This window comes from Bactrocera tryoni, chromosome 1 (genome assembly GCF_016617805.1).
Source record: "Bactrocera tryoni isolate S06 chromosome 1, CSIRO_BtryS06_freeze2, whole genome shotgun sequence".
NCBI classification, from domain to species: domain Eukaryota; kingdom Metazoa; phylum Arthropoda; class Insecta; order Diptera; family Tephritidae; genus Bactrocera; species Bactrocera tryoni.
The window spans coordinates 3,518,449-3,541,452 of NC_052499.1; positions in this window are offsets into that span (position 1 = coordinate 3,518,449).

Here is a 23,004-nt window from a genome sequence, read left to right on the forward strand (position 1 = left end):
GCTCTCTTGTAAACTCTTTAAAACTTCCCTGATAATTTTCGAGCACCATATCTTTCACTTTTTTAGTATTTTCATCAGTTGAGGAAGAAGGTCTTGTAGAACGAGGCAAGCCTTCAACGATCTCTCCACCGTTTTTTAAGGCTTTGCTTCAATCGTAGACTTGTGTTTTTGATAAAACTGAATCAGTGTAAGCCTTAACAATAACTAATTAATTGACAAAATTCCCATTGTAACGCTTAACAGCCACTTCGCTCAGCCAAATTAATTTAGTACATTGGGGTTATAGTTGCCGGTTCACATAGGTGGCAACTCGATTAACGATCAGCTGTTATATTATACTTGCTTGTGTTTTGAAAATCAATTTAAATTAGCGCTTTAATCGAACAGAGGCCGGTCAATTGATCAATTTACAATATATGAAAAGTTTTTACTGAGAAGGAAATATATGAAGAGGTTGTGACGTAGAAGGAAATATTCTGTCTGCATCGACTTCAATTTGCAAATAATTGCGCGTTAATAGAATCAATTGCGATAATGAACTTGTAATTATATTTTTAAGTAAGTTAAAAGTTTCTTTCTAAGCAAAATTCTCCACAAGATTTTATTTGCAGAGACTCATTTCAGCTCAAACATAATTGCAAAATCAGGTATACATTTGAAAATGAGACAATATTTATGGTAGAAAATTGCTCCTGCGCAGTTTTTGTAAATAATAATTCTTCTCAATTAGCACTCGCTCCCTACGACAAATTTTTGATAAATTTATTGCTTTATTATTCATTATAAATTGATTTCAGACGACAAATCTCTTATTAGAATTCAAACAATAGCGTTGAATCAACTAACTACTTTCTGGTCTAATATAAGCTATCAGGCTCGGTAATTAAGTGCAGTTTAAATATTTCATTTGTTTAAGCTATTATAGTGCCAATAATAAATATCACGATGACTGCTACTATTCTTGCAAAGCGCTATAAATACAGACATGCCACATAGTTGATTAAATTAGCAGCCAAAAGCTTAATAACTGCATTCACACTACTTAATTGACGTTGAATGAATTATGTTTTCACTAGTTGAAACAGAAAAAACAATTTAAATGGCAATGTGTACATGCTGGCATTTCGAAAGACGCATGCATTGCATAACAAAAGTGCGCATGATTTGTAATCGAAACAATTAACAAGCGAGCATGTTAAGAACAATAAATTTCCCAATGGCTCGGCCTGAATACTAATTACGGAAAAGCAATGCGAGAATCTATAGCGAATATATGGAACAACATTCCATAGATTGCTTATAGGAGCTTATTATTTATACTGCTCTTGAGTGATACTCTGAGTAGCTGAGCAATTCTAAAAGAGTTCAAAGAGGGTGCTACTCATTTCGTTTATTCTCTAATCAAGCAAAATTCTTAGAAGGAAAATACTTATAATAGGTAAAAATTCGTTGTGAAGGCTGAGCGTGACTTTTTGGATTCTGATTTTTATGGATTTTTTGGCTCTACTGATTTTTATGGATTTTTAAGATTCGTATATTTATTATAATTTTTGTGAAAAAAACACGAAAACGGAGGATTTTGGTTTGCATGCTTATGCAAGTATAGCACGAATCTAGCAAGAACCCCTAGTATCTAGAAAACGATTTTATCCGAAGAAGCACTGGCAGTTCTCAAAATAAGTAGTATCTACAAATATAAAAGTAAGCAAGTTGTATTATTAAGAAGACTTGTTTTACGGATTTTTGGGCGAACATTCAAAGCCGTGATGCTGAGTAAGTCGTCGTTTAATCCAGTTAAATAGAACTTAATTCTACAATCGTAACTAAAAAATAGCGTACTGGGATATCTCCATGTGATTTCTGCGTATAAACAAGTAAATTAAGAATCTTTGGTGTTTCTGTAACTAAGATAACCGTTTGTCAGTGGAAGACTGCAGATTGAATGTAGAAAATCTGATTGAGAGTTCGTAAGTAGTTTATCTAAAGGCATTTTAGTGGTGTATGTTTATGTACCAATGGTGGACTTTCTAGACGATTAATAGTCTCGCAGTAAGGAAAGATCATTTTTAATTCTAATCTAAATTGGCTACCGCTTGCAGTGAAACGGCGAATCTCCAGCAATATATTGCTCGCAAATTAATTTCGTAAATTTCAATATAACTACAATTTCAAATTGTTGGATCTCCACCAATTTCATTAAAAGTCACACAACTAGTTACTAACGGAATCATAATGCAAGGGAAGCCATTAAAACAATTTTCGCTGTCACTTACTGGTAATTACAAATACAACGTAGCAGGAGATGAAACCTCAACTCTCCCACAACCAGTTAGGCCAGCAAATTCTCTAACAGCAACAATCAACATCCGAGCGCAGAAATCGAAATTGTCAGAGGGGGAAATAGGCGCCAATAAATCAAAGCGAAAAGGAGAATAACAGCAGTAAAAGTTTTAGTAATATTCTGCGTATAACTCTCAGTTAAGAGTTTAATTAATTAGTGAGATTTGTAGCTAACCAACAGCAGAAGAACGGCGGAGTTAGTTTCAGCCTAACCGAAACTTTGAGTTGCTAAAATATTGCAATTTCCTTAAACTCTAAGCAAACCGTTATTTTTATGTCTATATGTGTATACATATGTGCAGTGTGTGTGTATATAGGTGTGTGTACTTATAAATATTTTATGTGAGCGTGTAAGTCAGTCTACGCAAAATTACAGCTTTGTAAGGAAGAAGGCAAAAACCAAAACGTAAATAGTCAATATTCTCTAACAAAGAAGTCTACACAGAGAATCCTTTCAAAATTTACTAATTAACAGCTAAGAATATCAACAAAATATTGTAAATGTATGCCTATTTCTACTACACACACAAATGTGTACTTATGTATCTAAGTGAAAATCAAAATTTGTTATGAGTAAATGTACCTATCGACTAACTATAAATACATTTATTACATTTATAAGTGAATATGCTACGAGCATGATTAAATTGAGCATAAAAATAATATTAAAATAAATAGTTTACTGTTAATGAAGGTGTCCAAAAAATACTGTTGTAGCTGTAAGCTTTAACTTATCTAGCTTAAATATGTATAGTTTTATTTATGTGAGAAAAGCTTTTGTTGTAATTTGTTAAGCTAAATACCCTTACTCACTTATCTAATATTTACACTAACAAGACTTCGGTTTTAATAAAATGTTTTACCTGCGATTTCAGAGTTAATTTCGGACCTTATGGACATACATATGTACTATGTGTGTGTGGTCGCAAAGCAGAACCACTTCAGTTGAGTTATGACTTTATTATACTTAATTATTGCACTGAATGATTTTTTTTTATTAAGAAAGATTTCTTATGAACAAATAAGAAATTAAAAATAATAAGAATGATCAAAAAAACATCTTTAATTTGGTAATTTTAGACAAAATTGAGAAAAGCGTGTTATGCTGTTATGCTTTGTAATGATAGAAATATATAATTAATATTTATTTAACTACAATTATGGAAATAAATGTTTAAAAAATTTAAATGAAGCACATTTTTCAGTTCAAAATATGCGTATCTAATAATAATATTTATTTATGCTTTTTTTGTTTTTTTTTGAGATATAATTAATATAAATAATATAATTTTTTTACATGATTAATTATTTTTTATCAATCAATATATGTATAACGCGAAAAATGTAAGTATTTTTAATTTTAAGCATTAAATGTATATTATCTTAATGTTAAAACTAAAAATAAATGTTTGAAAAAATATATTATTTCTTTTGTTTTTATTATTTGCAAATAATGCTTATGAAATTCAAATTATTAATTTTTAATTATAACAGTCATATCTGTTATATTTCTGTGCCGTAAGGCAATCATATCATACTATGATAACTGAAGTAGTCGAAAAAGTCTTTTCGTATTTCTAATCAAATTTTAACTTAATTTTTTATTTATAAAATAAATAAACAAACAAATATGTACCATTTTGGTGGACCGCTTTTTGCCATTTTTCCGCTAGCGATATTATTCCAACAGTGTAAAACTTTCACCAGTGTAGATCGAAATACACACGAACTGATACAGCATCATCTCCGTAAACTTCACGAATTTCATTGGTGGCTTGCGTGGCATTCCTCCCTTTTTTATACAAAAATTTCAAAATTTAGCGAATTTCTTCATTATTTTCACTCATTTTCGAACAGCTGTAACTTGTTTTCAAATTCCCCGAATTTAATTTTTTTAATTTTTTTTGGTTGAATGAAGCTTAAAATCTCACCTTTCCAACACTATATGGCATGACACAATGTGATTGGTAGCACTAAAAATATCCGAAAGAGTATTCAACCATCCAATATTTTTCCAGTTTCTTTTTTAAAACACCGCTTAGCTTGCAGGTCGAAATTGGTTTTGATGAAATTCTATATCACTATATGTATGTTGTCTACAACAGAAGAAACGATTTTTGCCAGTCGAATAAAAATTTCTTCGTTTTCTTTCTCGTCATAATTAATATTCTTACTTACCTGGCAGCCATATTCAGAAAATTACTGCAAAGAAACGAAATTTATTTGTAGTAATATATTAAATGAAAGCAGACGTTATTTTTCACACCCATACACACTTTGTAGTTACAATACTTGTATTATCAATATTGAGTTCATTTACTTAATTAAGTACCGTAGTATTAAAAGCAGTATATATGTATGTATGTAGTTGTATGTATATTAGATATTATACGTTCAAGGAATTCATGTAAGTTACAATGATTCAGTTACCGTTACACGCAGTAATGTAATTAAAATGAGTAGGTGTAATTTAGTGAAATCTTAACATAGTAGAGTCTATTAATTTAGAACAGTTGTGATGCATGGTTATATATGTAAATGTGGCTCAATTACTACAAAGCAACAAAGTGCATAATAAAAGATATGTATTGAAAAAAATATAACATGCGAGTTTCTATTTAACAGCAAGTAAGTAATTTTTGTGGGTAACCTCTGCAGTCAATAGACTCAATAAAACTCTGAAATAGACTACACTGCTGAAGTTTAGGAATTGAGCATTCCTTCCAAAGCCTTAATTGATATTATTATAGCTTCTACATTCACCAGAAATCAAATTTCAACAAGTGTGTTGAAGCTAAGGCTCTGACAGTGACAAAAAAACCATTTTTGAACTTTTTTATTCGTTTTAAAAATAAAACGCAATTTTTTCGGTGTGAGCCTTTGCTCACCGTCCAAATATCGGGTCAATAAGCAAATTCTTAAGAATTTATGACAGAAGCAGCAGCAGAAGCTAGTTCAACTTGACCACACATGCCTAATAGCAACGATTTGAGTTCAATACTAATCCTTTTCACCTCTAGTTTGACTTTCTCTGTAACACGATCGTTTCGATAACCTCACTAATAGTTTTAGTCAGGTCGACATTATGATCGTATATAGCCACTCTGAAGAAAAAAATATCTGCTTCAAGTTCAATGCTAAAAAACAACTGCTTCATATCGAAGTATCTTTATAACACCTTTAACTCACATTGACTTATTCTGCCTACAGATTATGTCAACTCAAGCCACGAAATGCTTTAATCATACAACACAGTGTGCTAGAATAATTTCTGTTTGAAGTACATAGCTATATCCAAACTGACTACTTCGATATATTTCTGAAATTTTCCGCAGATTTCTCAAAGAGTTGTTATTGACTCAACATAATTGCAATCAAGATGAAAGTTTTCAACTATACAATTTTGGAAAAACATGGTGATAAACGATTTTTTCATTCAGAATCCAGCTAATAATATTTATTGTTAACAATTCCATCACAAACATGGAAATCAGTCCCTTCCAAGCCTCTTTTACAAGTGCTAACAGAAGTATACATACATATATATCGAGCCGTGCCCAACGAAAATTATAGACAGCAAAAAACATGTTCGCTTGAATCGGCATCTGAAGAGAATGACTTTGTCGCAGTTTTTAATTTGAAATTTCAAAGCTTCGCTGACTCATCAAATCACTTCTCGTTACTTTTAAATTTAAATTATTCTGTTTTATGTCAACCCATTGCATAACCTTACGAAATGTACCGTACTTAACTGGAGTTTAAGCTGCATTTTATTTAAAAAACAATCGCAATTTAGAATAAGTTAAGTTTTATTAGCACTTAAAAGTATACTTCCTATTTTTTATTAGCTCTTTCAAAGGAACTGGAAAGAAATCCCTGCAAGCAAAATCTTACTGCCAGGGGTCAAGGTATGCGCCTACTCGTTTATCAAACACAATATACAGTCCTAGAGATACGGTAACGTTGCCATACAATTTTATGACGCAGTCATTAGCAATTATACTGCTGCTAGTCATTGTTGTTGTAGAATTACAATGACTATTTGATGAAAAACATGTATATGTATGTAGGTATTAGTAAGTGTGTACAAGAAATCACCCACCAATTCAAATAAAACACCCAGACACCTACATATATGTATATATATATATATGTATATATATTTATATATGTATATACACACATACAAGTGTACCAGCTGCATCATTAAATGCGAATACCTCTGTCGCTTTTCGATTTCGGTCAGTTGCACGAATAATCATTTTTTGTTTATAACGCAGCGCTCGATTGAGCCGTTCAAGTGACATTGAAAATATCCCCAAGGCGTCAGAAACACAATTGCTGCCGCACATATTACAGGGGAACTATTGCCAGCGGGTGTATGCTCCATTTACTACTACGTACATACATACATGCATACATACAAACGCCAATAATATGAAGCAAGCATTAAAAACACTTTAGTCTCGGTTGTTTGCCTGCAGCAATGAACTTTACATTGGCACTTTCGGACAACAACAACAGCAAAACACGGCCTAGAACTAAATTTGAGTAGAACGGTATCGATAAAGGTCAAGTGTAACGGTGCGAAGACGTGAGGGGAAGAGAAGAAATAAAATTAAACAAGAATAAGTTCGAACAAAATTGAATTTAAGATACTTGAGCGGTGTTGCAGAATTGTTTTTTACAGTTATTTCAAAATTTCTCACAATTTTGTTTCATATTTACTTACAATCGAATCAGCGAGTAAAAAGTTTTGTTAAGTACCACAGCATAGAACTTATATCGGACAAATCTCAATAAAAATTGTGTTATAAACTCGAGTTTGAAGATTTAACTGCACCGTTTAAGAATTCTAGTAGCTTATAGCAAGCATCTCACCTGCAGAACTAATAAAAATTTTACAGATCAATCAAAAATGGCAAATATTGCTCGAAGCTGGAACTCAGGCGAATCTTCAAACTACCGGGAAGCTGCAGCATCTTCCAGGCGGAAGTCTTTATGGTTTGAAAAGTGGCTGTGATAGGTATCAAAGCAAGAAACAACATGAGGATGACATACTTATATAATATATAGATCGATATCCAGCTGGCAATTAAACAATAATCTCAGAAGCAAGGGGGCAGTGGATAAAGTAGATATACTAGTACCAGACCACAAAAAATGTCTGGAAACGAAATAGCTGATGAGATTGCGAAAAGTGCTGACCAAACAGTACGGGAAATACAGAAGACACTTAAAACGATAAACTATGAAATTTCCGAAAGGGCGGAAAGAAGGGTCAAGGCGAAATGAATGGCTTGCAAACACACCAAAGGAAAACTAGCATGATTTTTAAACTTATTGATAGGTCACAACCTACCCCCAGCACATGCGAGGCGAATGGGCAAAAGTAACGGCGATACATGCCAAATGTGCAGAAAGATAGGCGTGAGAGAGGCAGGATGCTGGAAAATAAAAAAAATTAATAATCGCTTGTATGGAATATATGTGATATAATTGTCCGATTTGGCCGACTACGACAAATAATAAGTAGAAAATCAAAGTGCGTCTATGTACTAAATTTCAATCGGATATCTCAAAAATAAACGACGAAATTTTTATAATCCCGAAAAATTAAACTTCACCTAAAAATTGCTGCCTCGAAATTGGATTTAGACTCATGGTCTCTTAGGCAAAATTATACAGAATGATCATTAGAATATTTTCCGCATATGCGATTTTTCTGTTTTTTGGCTCCCTGTAAATCAACCCACTTTTATATACATACATATATGTATGTATATGAGGGTGTTTTTTTGAACTATTCATTTTTTTCAATCCCATCATGAAATTTCCTTGGAAATACCATAAAAAAATTCCCTGAAAATTTGAGCCCTTAATATTAACGTTAAGGACTGGACCGAAGCATGCAAAAATCTGCCATTGAAAATACACGACATTCGTGATATTTTATCTTTACATTTCTATAGCTCAGAGGCATTTTATGGCATCGCTTTCACTTTGGACACATATTCCTCAGAATTGAACACTCTACAAAAGTGCTCATTGCGACAAAGTCGAAACTCACACCGCCGAGGTAGTACAAGGCTCTAAACCCGATTTTTCCATGAAATTCGCTTTTTTTGTATATATCTTGTAAATGACAAGAGCTATAGAAAAAATATTCATAACAAACTTGTAGGAAATTTTATTTGCTACAAAAAAGGTCCGAGGTCGAAATTGCTATCATTAATACTTCTCAAGAAATTTTCAGGGAATTTTTTTTAGGGTATTTCCAAGGAAATTTCATGACGGGATTGAAAAAAATTAATAGTTCATAAAAAACGCTCTACTGTTACATATATACATATGTCCAAATGAAACAAAAAAGAAGTTGACTCATACCGTTAATAGCACTTCCGTGTCACCGGATATGAAAATCTTAGAAATTCAAAGCAAAAATCACCAGCACCCTCATCAAAAGCAATGCGTACACTCAACTGTGCACTACATTCATACCGTTATGCCGCTTATTTTACTCAATTTACTCTCTCACACTTCCTCTTTCTATTTTTGAGCTTGTTTTTCGATTTCCTTAGTTTCTGGGTATTAACTGCATACTGCCTTTTGGCTGCCATATCCATTACAAAATTGCAAATATCTTACTTTCGTAGATTTGAGCTTCCTTATTCAGTTGGAGTTAATTCAACCACATTTGATTCGCCACCATTTTATTTTACTCTTCAATGGTTTTTTGACGACGCAACGGCAGTGTGGTTTGGACTAAATTTACAAACGAGGGTTGAAGAAATTCGGCAATTCGCATACATATATTGGTGTATGAGATGGTACTTCTGAAACTATTTCCGTAAATCATTAAAACAAAGCAAATAATAATTCAAAAAGTAAATTTAAAATAATATGATAATTTAAAGTTATTCAAAGAATCCAGTTCTTTGATTTGGCAGCACTTCTGAAGACCATTTGTCTAAGAATATAAATGAAACGATCAAAGTGACTAAATATACTAACATAATTCAGCAGAAACATGCTACAAACAATTATTTCCGCAGTTAGAGAAGCTGACGGTTGTTTTGTTCGACGAAGAAACATACACTTTCAAAATTAGACTAACCGAAAGAAAATGTATGTACTGACGCTGGTATGTACATATCTCAACATTCTTCCCCTCTAGTGGTAGGTAAGAAAAGAGCTCGTTCATGAGTACCAATATTCGGTACTAATAGCTAGTAGACTTCGCTTTAACTCGAACAGTTCCTTCAATACCTCACCTCAATGGTTGTTCCTATGGCTCGCCTACTTCAGCCTTTTTTAACAGCATATTTGTTAACCGATAACTCTCGAAATCCGCGAATAAAATATTCCAAACATAGCAAAAGGAATTAAAGCGCCAAATTAAATAAAACCGCGTCTTAAGCTAGGAAAAATAAGTGTGTACCAACAAACCTTTATCTCAACGCAAATAAACACAGATAACGCCAGGATATCCCGTAGCAAGTGATAATCTCACACCTGCTTAGCATACCCGCTCCAACGTCCTTTCGACACCATTGTCGCTTCTATTATTTGCTCACCTTCGTACAAAACGATTGCTCATTAACCTGGCGCGTGACATTTACAGCAAATGTGAACTGCCTACACTTGGCTCGCTTTCGCCTTGGCAATCCTAAAACATAAACAAATTAGCAATGCGTTTGCATACCTGCTGCAGTGCTTAAGTTAGTAGCTTGGAGTTGAAATTTAATGTGTGTTTACTTGAATATCCGGCAAACGAAGAAATTTTATTTCCGGCTTTGTACTTAAATGCCACGGGCGTTAAACAGCGTTGCTGTTAATGAGCAGCAGCAGCAGCACAGTCGTGAAATTAACGACACATAAACACCTAAAAAGAAGAGAAGCCCCAAACTTAAGCTAGGCAACATTTGCAAGATGTGGCTCAAATTTTTTTAGTATAAATAAATGCAGACCATCAAGTATTTATTTATGCTAAGAAGGAAGTCACAGTAACAACAAAATAAGACAGAAGAGAGTTGTTCGTATCGTCACCTGTGGAGGAGATGTTTCGCCTTTTCACTTTAGCTCGCCTTTAAACGGATGTTCTTTGACTACCCAGAGGATACTTGAAATAGGGATGGAAGTCGTGAACTGCTTGAGCCATATGTTAAAGAATCTGGCCGCTCCCAAATGAATAGCAATCAGAGAACTTTACTCACTTGCGTGAACTTCTCCATCTTCATAACTCCATCCTCCAACGACTGCGCTGGCTCGTACGTATGGACGAAAACACTCCAGCTCTGACAGTATTCGACGCAATACTTGCCGAAGGAAGCAGAGGAAGAGGAAGACCTCCACTCCGTTGGAAGGACCAGATGGAGAAGGACCTGGCTTTGCTTGGAATTTCCAATTGGCGCCACGTTGCGAAAAGAAGAAACGACTGGCGGACTGTTGTTAACTCGGCTATAATCACGAAAGCGGTGTCTACGCCAGTACAAAATAAGAAGAATTTCTGAGAACTATACCGCTATAACTAGAGCATGCCTTAACTTTAAATGAGCACAAAAAATTCCTTAGACTCTTTACCTTCATTCTTGCCAAGAATACTTTGCCACTGTGTAAGTATTCGCTCTCTCCCAATGCCCACTGAGCTTATTCGAAATCCTGTTAACGAGATTAACTAAAAGAGAGAAACTACGAGTGAAATGCGCTGTCAATCTTTTAACCGACGAGCATGCTCTCCCTGAAAATTAATTAGTCTTACTTTTTCCGGCGACTTTGCTGTTAATTGGTTGTAATTATAATTATATTAGTTCAGTCAAAGATTTCATTGATGCAAATAGAAATTACAAATAATTTCTTATATTTAACGCCTTCGCCATTTAAAGAGTAAACTTCATAAATTATTGGCGCAAAGTCATTTAGCCGCTGTCTCTGTTTTTACTCCTCCCAATCTGTCTGCAGACAACTCTAAATTGGCAATTAGCAAATGTTTTGTCTAATTTCGTTTAAATTTTTCGCATAGAATTACTCTCCAATGACCCAGTGAGTTATGACTGCAACGGAGCATTTGAGAAAAGGAAAAACAAGTGACCTCAAAACATGCTCTGCATAATTCTACAGACTACAGGACATTTGCCACAGCGTGTCTGCATTTTAATTGCGGCTTAAATTGTTTGTATTTAAGGTCAACCGCAAACTAAGCAATGGCAGCAAAAATAGTAGCAACAACAATGGACAGGCCGGACGGACCGGCAGAAGCTCAATTATGTATGTGTGTGTGTATAGCAAAGTTGTGAGAAATTAACGGTAATTCTCATTGCAACTTGCTGCCCTATTCATTTCCTTCGGCGCTATTTAATTCATTAGCTCAATTAAATTTTCTATGTGTGCGTATAACACACTTGTAAACATAAACAAATAAAATGCGCACAAATTGCCAGCAAAATGGCTAAAGTTTTTCTACAACTTAGTTGTGTATTCTGCAAAATAACTGTACATATTAACAGTAGCTTCAATGAAATATGCATTTCTTTTTGTTGAAGCTTTTTCTCATTGGTCTTCCGAAGATTCCCAGCCAGGCCGCCTTAGTTGTTGTTTCCCGCAAATTAACCTTTTGCATATTTAATATCTCCTCTGACATATTGTCTTAAGTAGCCAAGCTCATTGAGTCTGAAGTTCTGATTCAGAAAGAAATTTGTTTATCGTAACAGCAATATTGTACCTCGGCAGGCGATAGCAAACTTCCGAACATATCTAGTTATATAAGCCACAGAAACACTTTTCATACTGCTTGAATCCGTATTAAAACATTTGAGATCATAAATTTAGTAGTTACCTTAGTATACACAAGAAAAAAGAGAACATCTTTTAAAGGGGTGCACAATTTCCCATAAAATTTTTTTCCAAAATTTTTCGGCTTTGACATGAAGCTTTGTGAATAGTATTCTTTACAATGGACGAATTTTGAAACTTCCAATTAGGTTCAATTTTTCAGAAGAGGCATATTCTCATAAAAACGAGGATCCATGGAAGTAATAATATTTGTAAAATTCATCGATCCTTTTCATCTAGAACGGAGGTATGCGATTAAACCAATTTCTAGTTATTACTTTTATACAGGGTATGTCCGGAAATTTATAGGGCTGAGTCGATTTAAAAAAAATTTATTAAACCAATCGTTACAATTCCTTAAAACTTTCAAAATAGGCTTCTTCTGCGTCGATACTGCGCTGCCAGGCGATTTCCAAGCTTTAAAGGCGTAACGGAAGTAATTCTCCCGAATAGCCTTGAGAGCCGAGGTGCTTCGATGCCCTCTGACGTCTCAAATATCTCGGAAGATTGCCTCTTTGTCTCGCGATCATACTCAAAGATCCATGACTCGTCACATGTGGTTACGTTATTCAAAAAATTCACTTTCACACATGCTCAAATTTTCTTGGCACACTTCCACTCGCCGCAATTTCTGGTCGTCAGTGAGCACTTTTGGGACCAACTTCGCGCACACCTTGCACATGTTGAAGTGCTCCGTCACAGTGTCATGAACCACAGATTTGGATAAATTTAACATTTTGCAATTAAACGAATACTTAGTCGACGGACTGAGCTCAAAACTTTGCGCACACGAGTCACATTGTCGGTGTTTGTCGATGTCGCATGTCTCCCGGTCTTCATCAGCGACCTTTTCCCGGCCCTCCAAAAAGGCACTTCTTTCTAAAGCAACAGCTGAGAAAGCCTGCTTGGTCATATCAAACGTCTCTGTTGCAGATTTACCGAGTTTCACACATAATTTCTCCTCTGCTCTAACGAACGCTGCATTTTCGGCTTGCACAATTTACACGTTACGCGCAATTGTTTGTCCTGACTCTCCAGGCGCTCGGAGACAACCGACCAACCGCTCGTTAGTTAGCTAAGAACAACCTCTACCGAATCCAGTCGGTGCACGCATGCTCGGAAGTACAGTCGCGACGGAAGAAAATCAGTCCTATTACTTTCCGGACAAACCCTGTATTATTCGACAACGTTTCAACCTATAAAAGGCCGAAGCAAAACCCATTCAGTTCCAAATTACGATTAGGCTAAACTCAGCATTTACTTGCCGAATTTCTAGTGCGATTAGGCCATAGAGGAAATTAGTATGAAAAGTTGAAGCTATCAACAACATGCATATACACTTGGATAAACGACTATCCATGTACTGTCGCACGACAATGTCGTGCCGTCATTATCATCGTCAATTGCAGCAGCAATGTCCACATCAACAACAAGCACGATAACAGCATTGTGGTATTAAGTGATCAAGATGTGTACCTTGTCAGGCGCTTCTTCGACATATTTGAGTGCAGGCGCGTGGGTTGTGTTGCTCTTTAATCTTCTATGCGTAATAGGTGAAATGTGAGCATTTTCAGAACGAACACGCACCGGCCAAATCACTTACCAATGCGTCACGTCTTGCAGTTAATGTACAGACTTTTGCGATTCAAAACCATATTTATGCAAGAAAAGAAAATTTTTTTTCTTTAAATCAAATCACTCAGATAACTAGTCTAGCTTCGGCTATATAATCTGATATATATTACATCCAGTTTTGAAATAGATTTTATTAGTGAAGATTTACATATGTATATATCTATGGCCTATCTTCAGCGCCTCACTTCGCTGAACCTTACCCAATCTCAGCATCCTAAAAGAGAACTTGTGATAAGAGAATATTTTCTTCATTTGCGTATATAAAAATGTGGATTGTTCCTTTTGCTTTCCATTGCTTCGTACTCGAAGAAAAAGTAGTCTTTGGGTCACTTTTCATTCGACCATATGTCCAATTTTCAAACCTCAGTTCGCTCTAGTCTATTACTATTGGTAGTTGCAGCTTTTAATTTTTTCTTAGATGTGTTTTTATCTGCGTAACCTTTTATCTTTACAATCATAATTTGTTAGATCATTCGCAAGTCTTTCTTCTGCTTGTATAAACCCATTCCTAATAATAGCTGAACCCTTTTGGTCCAGATGCTGTAACTTTTACCATTAACCGCCCAGATAATAAAGAGAGTTACTAACTCCTCTTAAGTTGATTAGTTTCCACTCTTAAAAGACAGGAGTATACAATGCCTGAGTTCCCGGAATAATTCCAATAACAGTAGCGCAACATCCGTTAAGAGCTCACAAATTAATAGGAAATGTGTTGTGACAATGCGCAGCAGCCAACACACATACATACAAATATGAATTCATATGAGACTACAAATACGCATATATAAACATCCGGATGGATTTTAATTGTATGCAAAGCCATGCATTTTCTAATACCAGCGAGAATTTAAGGCGAAAGCAACAAATACACACACGCGCGAGTATGTAGTTGGTGTTTGTTCCACGCGGCATTGTAGGCGCCACAATGACTGCCATTACCAAGCGCGCTTTTGATGCCAGGTCGCATCTATTTTGTACCTGACAGCAACGCACAAATCGCTACACACAATGCATTACTCATACAAATTCCATGTGGCACACTCTGTTGCATGAACGCAGATATGCACCACATCTGTACATTTGTGAGAATAGTATAGTAGGGTGCGAAGGCATTCATTTGCCTGTGAGTAATGAAAGTTAAATAAATGAATAATACACTGTAGTGTAGATTATTATGGTGATAACCAAATGCGTATGACTCTTTAATACTTCTAAATGAAAAATTTGCACTAAAGTAGTTTGCAACACTTACAAAAAATATCCTTTTAAAAAAATAATAAATTTTTTGATAAGTGATTTTGTCTTAAAATGATAAAAAATGTATTTGTTACATCTAAGTTCACAAAGCACAATTAGCTGTTTTCTTATCACTGTCATAGGAGCCTACATAGCAACATTTAAGGAGAGCGATCACCCTAAATATCGACAAAAACCTTAAGCTATTAGGTTAAATCTTAGTCTTTTCTATCTGAAGGAGCGTAATGAAGACAAAGCGTATGCTCTGTTAGTCAGAAAAATAGACTTTCAGTCCATGATATAATGGATATAGAAAAGCAATTAAGTTTTAAGAGAAACCGAACCAAAAAATACCGACTTCTCTCAATCCTGACGGCGATAAGACTTCTGTAATACATAGTTGCATAGTAAAGGAAGGTGGATCGATCACACTATATGTAGCTAGGTAGGTAAGAGCTCTGTCGTCATAGGCTCTGAATGCGAATACTATCCCATTTCATTATTGCGCTCAAACCATTTGGTGCTCTTAGTGAAATTACTTATCTCCGTTATTATACCCTGAACGGGGTATATTAAATTTGTCACGAAGTTTGTAACACCCAGACGGAAGCGTCGGAGACCCTATAAAGTATATATATAAATGATCAGTATGTTGAGCTGAGTCGATTTAGCTGGTCCGTGTGTCTGTCTGTCCCTCCGTCTGTATGTATACATACTAGTCCCTCAGTTTTTAAGATATCGTTTTGAAATTTTGCAAATGTCATTTTCTCTTCAAGACGCTGCTCATTTGTCGGAACTGCGTATATCGGACCACTATACCATATAGCTGCACATGGCGATCGGAATCTCGTCCAGGTATCGAAAACTTTTGCATTTGACAAGATATATTCACGAAATTTAGTATAGATTATTTTCTAAGGCAACAATGTAATCTCCGAAGAAATTGTTCAGATCGATTAACTATAGCATATAGCTGCCATACAAATTGAACACATAGTTACTAAAAGAAATGCACCTGTGAAGGGTATATTAGCTTCGGGGCAGCCGAAGTTAACGTCTTTTCTTGTTTTTTTTTTTTACAAGATGCCTGTTGGGCTCCAAGTTTTGTAATAGGTTTGTGGTAGATCAGGGCATTCAGAAAGTGAAAAACAGTTTCCTTATACCCTTCTAGCTTGAGGCTGCGGCAAATATTCTTATAAAGCAGACCCATTTTTAGCGCATGCTCTTCAATTATTAGTTATTAGTTATAGGGGGTATAGGTCTATATTTACTATTTCTGGATATATTTAGTAAGTTCTTGGTTTATTTTTTGTCATACTTGGACCATGTCCGCTTTGTTAGCTTGCAGCTTGTATTTCATTTTCATCAGCTCAGCGGACATGGTAATAACTTTCCCTCCGTTTACCTTTTCGATGCCGTAAATGCTTCTATGACCGGCAACCAAAATGATGGTTTAAGGCCTTCTTTCAATGTTTACTGTACTGGACAAGGTCATCAGTGCCGTCTGGCTATCCGTGTAAATGCTTTCCGTATTCTTCAGTAGTTATTCATAAAAATCAAAAGGCCTTCCTTTATCTAGTACTTCCGTCTGGAAGATGCTGGCTGAGTTTAGGCGGTTAGAAAGAAAGATGTCAAGATCATTGCAGGAGTATACTCCAATGATCTTGACATCTTTCTTTCTAACCGCCTACCAAACTCAGCCCTTACTCCGCAGTTCATTTTCGACCCGTCGGTATAGATAGAGACAGCATCTTCCTCCTCTACTAAACCTCTTCTTCATTCACGTCTAGAGGGCATCCTCACCCGAAGGTGATTATCGAAATCTAACCTTTGGAGATACAGTCTGACTTACTTAAGCTGGTTCAGAATGGCGCAATAGCCACGGAATCACCGATTAAGTATTACTTCGTGGGAGGGACAGGACATTTTAGTCTCCTCTATTGTGCGGACTGACTGTCGCCTAATTTGTTCAAAAAGTCTCAGTTGTGTCATTATGGATGCTGACGCTTCGCTGACAGCTTTCCAATTATCAGTCGACTGACACATGAGTGTCGTTAAGTTATCGACCGTAAAACTACCACCGAGTGTGGTTTTTAGTTTATCCCTTGTATTTGAAAATCGAGGGAAATAAAATAATACATATTCAGAGTCTTCTATATGCTCTGTACACGTCGGACAGTTCGGACTAATGTCATTGTGGAATCTGAAGAGGTAGCTTCTAAAGCACCCATGTCCACTAAGCATTTGGGTCAGATGAAAGACTAGGTCCCCATGTCGTCTGTCTATCCACGAGTGGATGTCCGGTATAAGTCGGTGGCTCCAACGCCCTTTGGATGATGAATTCCACCGCTCCTGCCACATTTTAATGCTCTTGTTCCTCTCCTCTGTATTTGTGGAAAGTCTATGCACTGCAATTATTTGTTTAGCATACGCTTTTATATTCATTGCCTGTATCCATACTGGTGCTGCGTGCAGTATTACGGAACTCATTGCTTTCGCTATTAAGAATCGCCGGCTGGAACGCACACAGCCTGTATTGGTCATCATTCTCAATAGAGCATTGTAAATTTTGTTTGCTTTACTGGAATAATACTCCAGGTGTTCTTTAAATTTTAATTTAGAATATATTACTCCCAGATACTTCAGCTGCGGCTGTAAAGTAATCTCGCACTCCCCTATGGTGAGCTCTATTTGTTCTTCTACCTTCCTGGTGCTTATGAGCAAAACTTCAGTTTTTTGCTCCGCCAGTTCCAGACTCAGCGAAGAGAACCAATGGCGTAGATCATTTAAGCACTCATTGCATTTGTTTCATAGGTCGGCCACTACCACCATGAGATCGTCCGCATACGCTATTAGTTTCACGTCTGTTGGTGGCTGCCTTTTTAGCACCCCGTCATACATGAGGTTCCATAATGCTGGGCCTAACACTGACCCTTGGGGTACTCCACACGAGATAGAGTAGCTCTTGGTACCTTCGTCTGTATTAAAAAGCAGCCTTTTGTTTTTAAAATAGCTCAATAAAATGTTTATGAGGTATGAGGTTATGAGTTATTCAGGTAAGTTCGATCTGAGTAATTTGGCTTATGTAGCGGAAGAGGTCGAAGCAAACACTCTACAAGGGCCGAGTTCTCACCTACCTTTAAGATTCTCCTGTATAGCTTAGAAAAGATATTTACGACCACACTAAGGCAATCATTACGACAATTCACTTGGTTATTTACAACTACTTTTATTTGCGCAAAAATTTGCGTTGAAAGTGAACACGTACGCCTCGCACACATGCATGCGTGCATCGCTAAGGCCACAAAACTGCACATACACATATTGAGTTTGTAATTAATAAATATGCATGAAGTGTAGGAGCATGTGCTGCACAACAAATTACCCACGCCACTCCGCCAGGCCATGTTGAAAGCATCCAAACGCATGACGCAGTCAATTTTTGCTTGTTCCCTTATGCCTAAATTACACCACTGCCTGGGCCGACATTGTTGTTGCAGAGACTTTATGTGAAAGCCTTTTGTTTTACAACCATATATCATGCATTTATTAATAATTTTAGCTGATTCTCGGAGTGCTAATAAGGGACTGCGATACTGCCGCGGATGGCAGTGATTCAGCTCTTTGTCCACTTTGTCCACATTAATATTGCTAAATTGGGTCCGTAAAATTTAAATTGATCTAAAGTACACAGGAAATTGCATTATCTGCTTTTAGTAATTGTGTGCAAGCGATTTATTGGAATCAGATGACTTTGCAAAATTTACCGTTAAAATGCATGCATATGACTTCCTCTTTCTGTTGTGATTGCCACATCTGGCCAAAATTTTAAATACGTTTCGGTTCAGGGAATAGTAATGTGTTCTCGGTAATTCTCCATTTGGGATTTTGGGAATTGTTTCTCAAACTGAGCGCTGTAAAGCTTTTGGAGTCTAATGGTGGAGCTGCTGAAGAACTTCAGTAGTAATTCTCAGAATGTCCACATTCAGCCTCACATATTTCCACACTCCTTTTGTGAACACTTTAAATCACTACATTCTTGTGCTTTTGTTTAACAACCAAGCGAGACCACTCTCGTTATTGGAGCACCCCAAGAGAGCTTTCGAATAATTGGTTAACCCACAGCGATCCACAGCATCGAGCGCATCTCTGCTCGTAGGTCTGACAAATATACACACATGCAAAATGACAGTATCAACAGACTGGAATGTTGACATTGATTATATTTACATGGTTCACACCGAAGGTGCAAAGTGCAGTTGCGTGTCTTTTACATAAGCTGACGACTGCGGCGACAAGAACTGTTGACACTGAATATATTTATGCGGTTGCAAAAGGAGTTGCGCAACCTTCAAGTTTGTATGTTTGATTTCAGTGCATTTTAATGGTGAAATAACAAGTGAGTTGCGACATTTTACAAAAGTATGAGTAAGTGTGTGCTCAAAGGCATAGAGGGTTTTCCAAGTTATGTGATATATTTTGTCAAGCCAGCTGTCAGAGCGTGTGAAATGTGAAATATTCTGATGACTTCTTGTAAACCTCCTTGCATGTTGCAAAAATACTGTCTATTGTGCCGAAGGTAATATTGTTCCATACTTTCTAGAAACAGAGGACCGAGTCAACGGGAATAAAAAGAAGGCTTTCGGTGTCAAGTCAGGACTTTGCGGGAGATGATTAACCAAATCTATGTTTTGAGTGCTCACAAATGCATTTGTTTCAGTCGATATGTAAGAGCTAACATTGTCGTGGTCAAGAGCTATACGGCTTTGGCGATTGGTTTTCCTGATTTCGTGATTTAACTGCAAAGAAATAGTTGTATAACACTCAGAATTTATTGTGCTGACTTGTTCTAATGGTATGGTTGCCACATGTCCAGTTTTTCAAAAAAAAAACAGGTAACCATTTGCTTGGAAGTGTTTCGTGCGCGAACAACTTTTGTTGGATTCGGCTTATTTTGCTGCTGTTTACTTTCGAGCTCATGCGTTTAAATTCACGATTCATCATATGATACGTAGCCGTAGACATGTTTCGAAGCACCGTTATCGTATTTTTTAACACTTTTATCGACCAATCGACAAAACCCTTTTTTAAGCGACTGACAAATTGCATGGTTCCAATGTGAACAATTTTTCTACAGTCAGATGTTCATGCATTATTGAATATATGCTAGGCCTACTAACTCCCATAGTTGTCTCAATCTCACTATAGGTCACATGATGATCTTGCAATATCATTTTAAGCACGACATGAATAGTTTCCAGAACAACAACTGATTTTGAATGACCTTCTCGTAGTTCGTTCTGGAGTGATCTACGACCTGAATTGAATTCACTATACCAACGATAAATAATTGGCTTTGATGGAAGTTGATCGTCAAAACTGAATTAAGCTCATCGATGCACTGTTGCTGAGTTAATCTACATACGTCGAAAGTTGTAAAAAATAATCGCGCAAAAATTTTCAACTTTTAGTCGAGAAGAATGTCTTAAGTTACTGTAAGTAACACAAATAGCTCTCGTATGTCCAAACGTTCTGCGTTCTGTCCAAACGTTCTGAGTTTCCACATTGCAACACTAGTATTGCCAAATCCCAAAATATGTAAGGTCATGAAACTGACAAATTGTGAACCAATGCTCTGTGAGTTCTGCTGTCTTTCACTTGTGTGTTATGTGCAATGCAGTTCACTAGCAATTTTTCCTTTGGGTCGAGTTAAAGGCAATGCCGATATTCGAAGAAATATCAAGAAAATATGTGTACTTTCAGATAAATGGCCAAGCTTGAACTCTTGCCGGATATAGGCATTGCCGACTTAAACATCTGCATGGATTTTCATGTCAACAACATGCACGATAACAGAAATTTGGTATTAAGTGATTAAGGACTGCAACCTGTCGTTGATATTTGAAGAGTTTTTCAAGAGCTATAACAAGGTGGGTTCACATAATGGTTTCTTCTTTTAATTTAAACAAAACTATAAATAATCAGAAGCTTTCGGAATAGTTCATACATCTCATAAATGTCTGATATTCAACTTAGTGGCCTGAGTCCCTAATGCATTTTTGGCATAATACAAGCGAACGTCCTCAAGTCAACATTCTTGCTTTCACTACGAGGCAATTGATTTAATTTGTAAGTGGAATCAACTATTATCTATTATTTACTACATTTCGACGGTTAGCACAAACCGTCACCACTAAAAAAAATAACTCTGACCCTCAGCGTATAATTCGCACGTGAAAAGAGAGTGCGAGAGAGTGAGAAGATGATTTATGATTAAAATTAGAACAAAGTATGAGTACTTCCGTGCATAACTCACAAATCACTGACTTATCAAACTGCCCTTAGACTTGTATTATTGTTGCTAGATCACAAGTTAGCTATCACAAGTCTTTCAGTTTGCAAAATAACTAATTTGTCATTTCGTAGCTTGTTCGATTACAGTGATTGGCCAACAACAAATATGTAAGTAAACAAGAAAATGAAAACACTGCTTGCCACATTTTTTGTTGTTCTACTTATACCTACATAGATTTTACAATAGCCGCTTGCTTGTCTGCTGTACTCGTGCTGAGTGCTGAGCTCTCTACTGTGCTAATGGACATGTTGTGGCGAGCTCAGCTTGTGGCAGGAGCCATACTGTTTGATGGAAAATTTAAAAACAGATGCATGATTTTTCAAACCACATATATATTTGTACATATATATGATTCTACGAAGACTTTCAAACCAGACATGCATTCGTACATACTATATATTTCTATGAAGACATGCACATACACATGTGTAAGGATGTAAATGTCAGCTTGTCATTGTCACATACAATTGAATTTTGCATGTAATATATCGATGCGAATAATGCCGCTACAAGCGTTAAATGCACAAACAAGTATGCAGTTTGCTTTAGACAATCATTATATTAGAAATATGAATAAAATCTGAATTTTAGAAGCGTACGGGTATCTATTTTTGGTTATCTAACATGCTTTTTAATAAAAGCATAACGAAAACTCTGCATTGCTCACGGAAATAGACATATGTATAAGCACAGAAATAACAGAAAATTAAATAATGAAATGAGTTAAACGACTTTTTACTTTTTAGTAATGTCTGCACAAAATATTCTGTGGTCTGACTTGTGCTAAGTGTGAAAGTTGAACCAAATATTCATCAAAATTATATATACAAACATATTTCTAAGCTCGCCATGGCATTGTATCCACAGCTCGTCATACTTGTATATCTTATACATACATACATACATTTATGCTGTTCAAAAACATTTTCCGTCCATTAAACTTATTAATGCTCGAAAACCAAAATTTTAGCATGTTCAGCGTAATATAATTTCAAATAAAGTTTAGAATAGCCTCCGCATGTTTTAAGCCAAAAGCAGAAACTTTATTAGATTCAATTATACAACTTTCATTGCACAACACTAGTTTGGTTAAATCAAGTGAAAATGAGTTGAAATAGTGCTTTCATGGGTTAGGTGTTTTTCTCTCCAACTCGGAAAAATAAACTTCTAAATAAATTAGAATAAAAGAGAAGGGAACAATTGGCATAACAACTCTCCACTTTCATAGAAACCTAACAAGCAAGTGAGAAAGGATCATATCAGTCAGTTGCGTGAGTTTTGGTTAAAATTGGTCGCTTAGTTTTTGCCTAAAAATGAGTCGTGTCATACCAATTGTCCATTATGGCACATATCAAGACCTAAATTTTTGCTGAAATTATTGCTTGCACGGTTAGGCGACAAATAGATAAACACCCGCGTAGTAAAAGTCTGAACATTAAAACACGAAACATACATATGTACATGTGTGTAGATGACTCTGTGAATGTTTCGAATAAAAATTCTATTTCCAAAAGTTTTCACAGTTCAAATTATGCCCCAGGAAACGTTATTAATTTTCACAAACTAATTTTTTTGCAAAACCAATGAAGCGCAAACTCAGTCAAAGA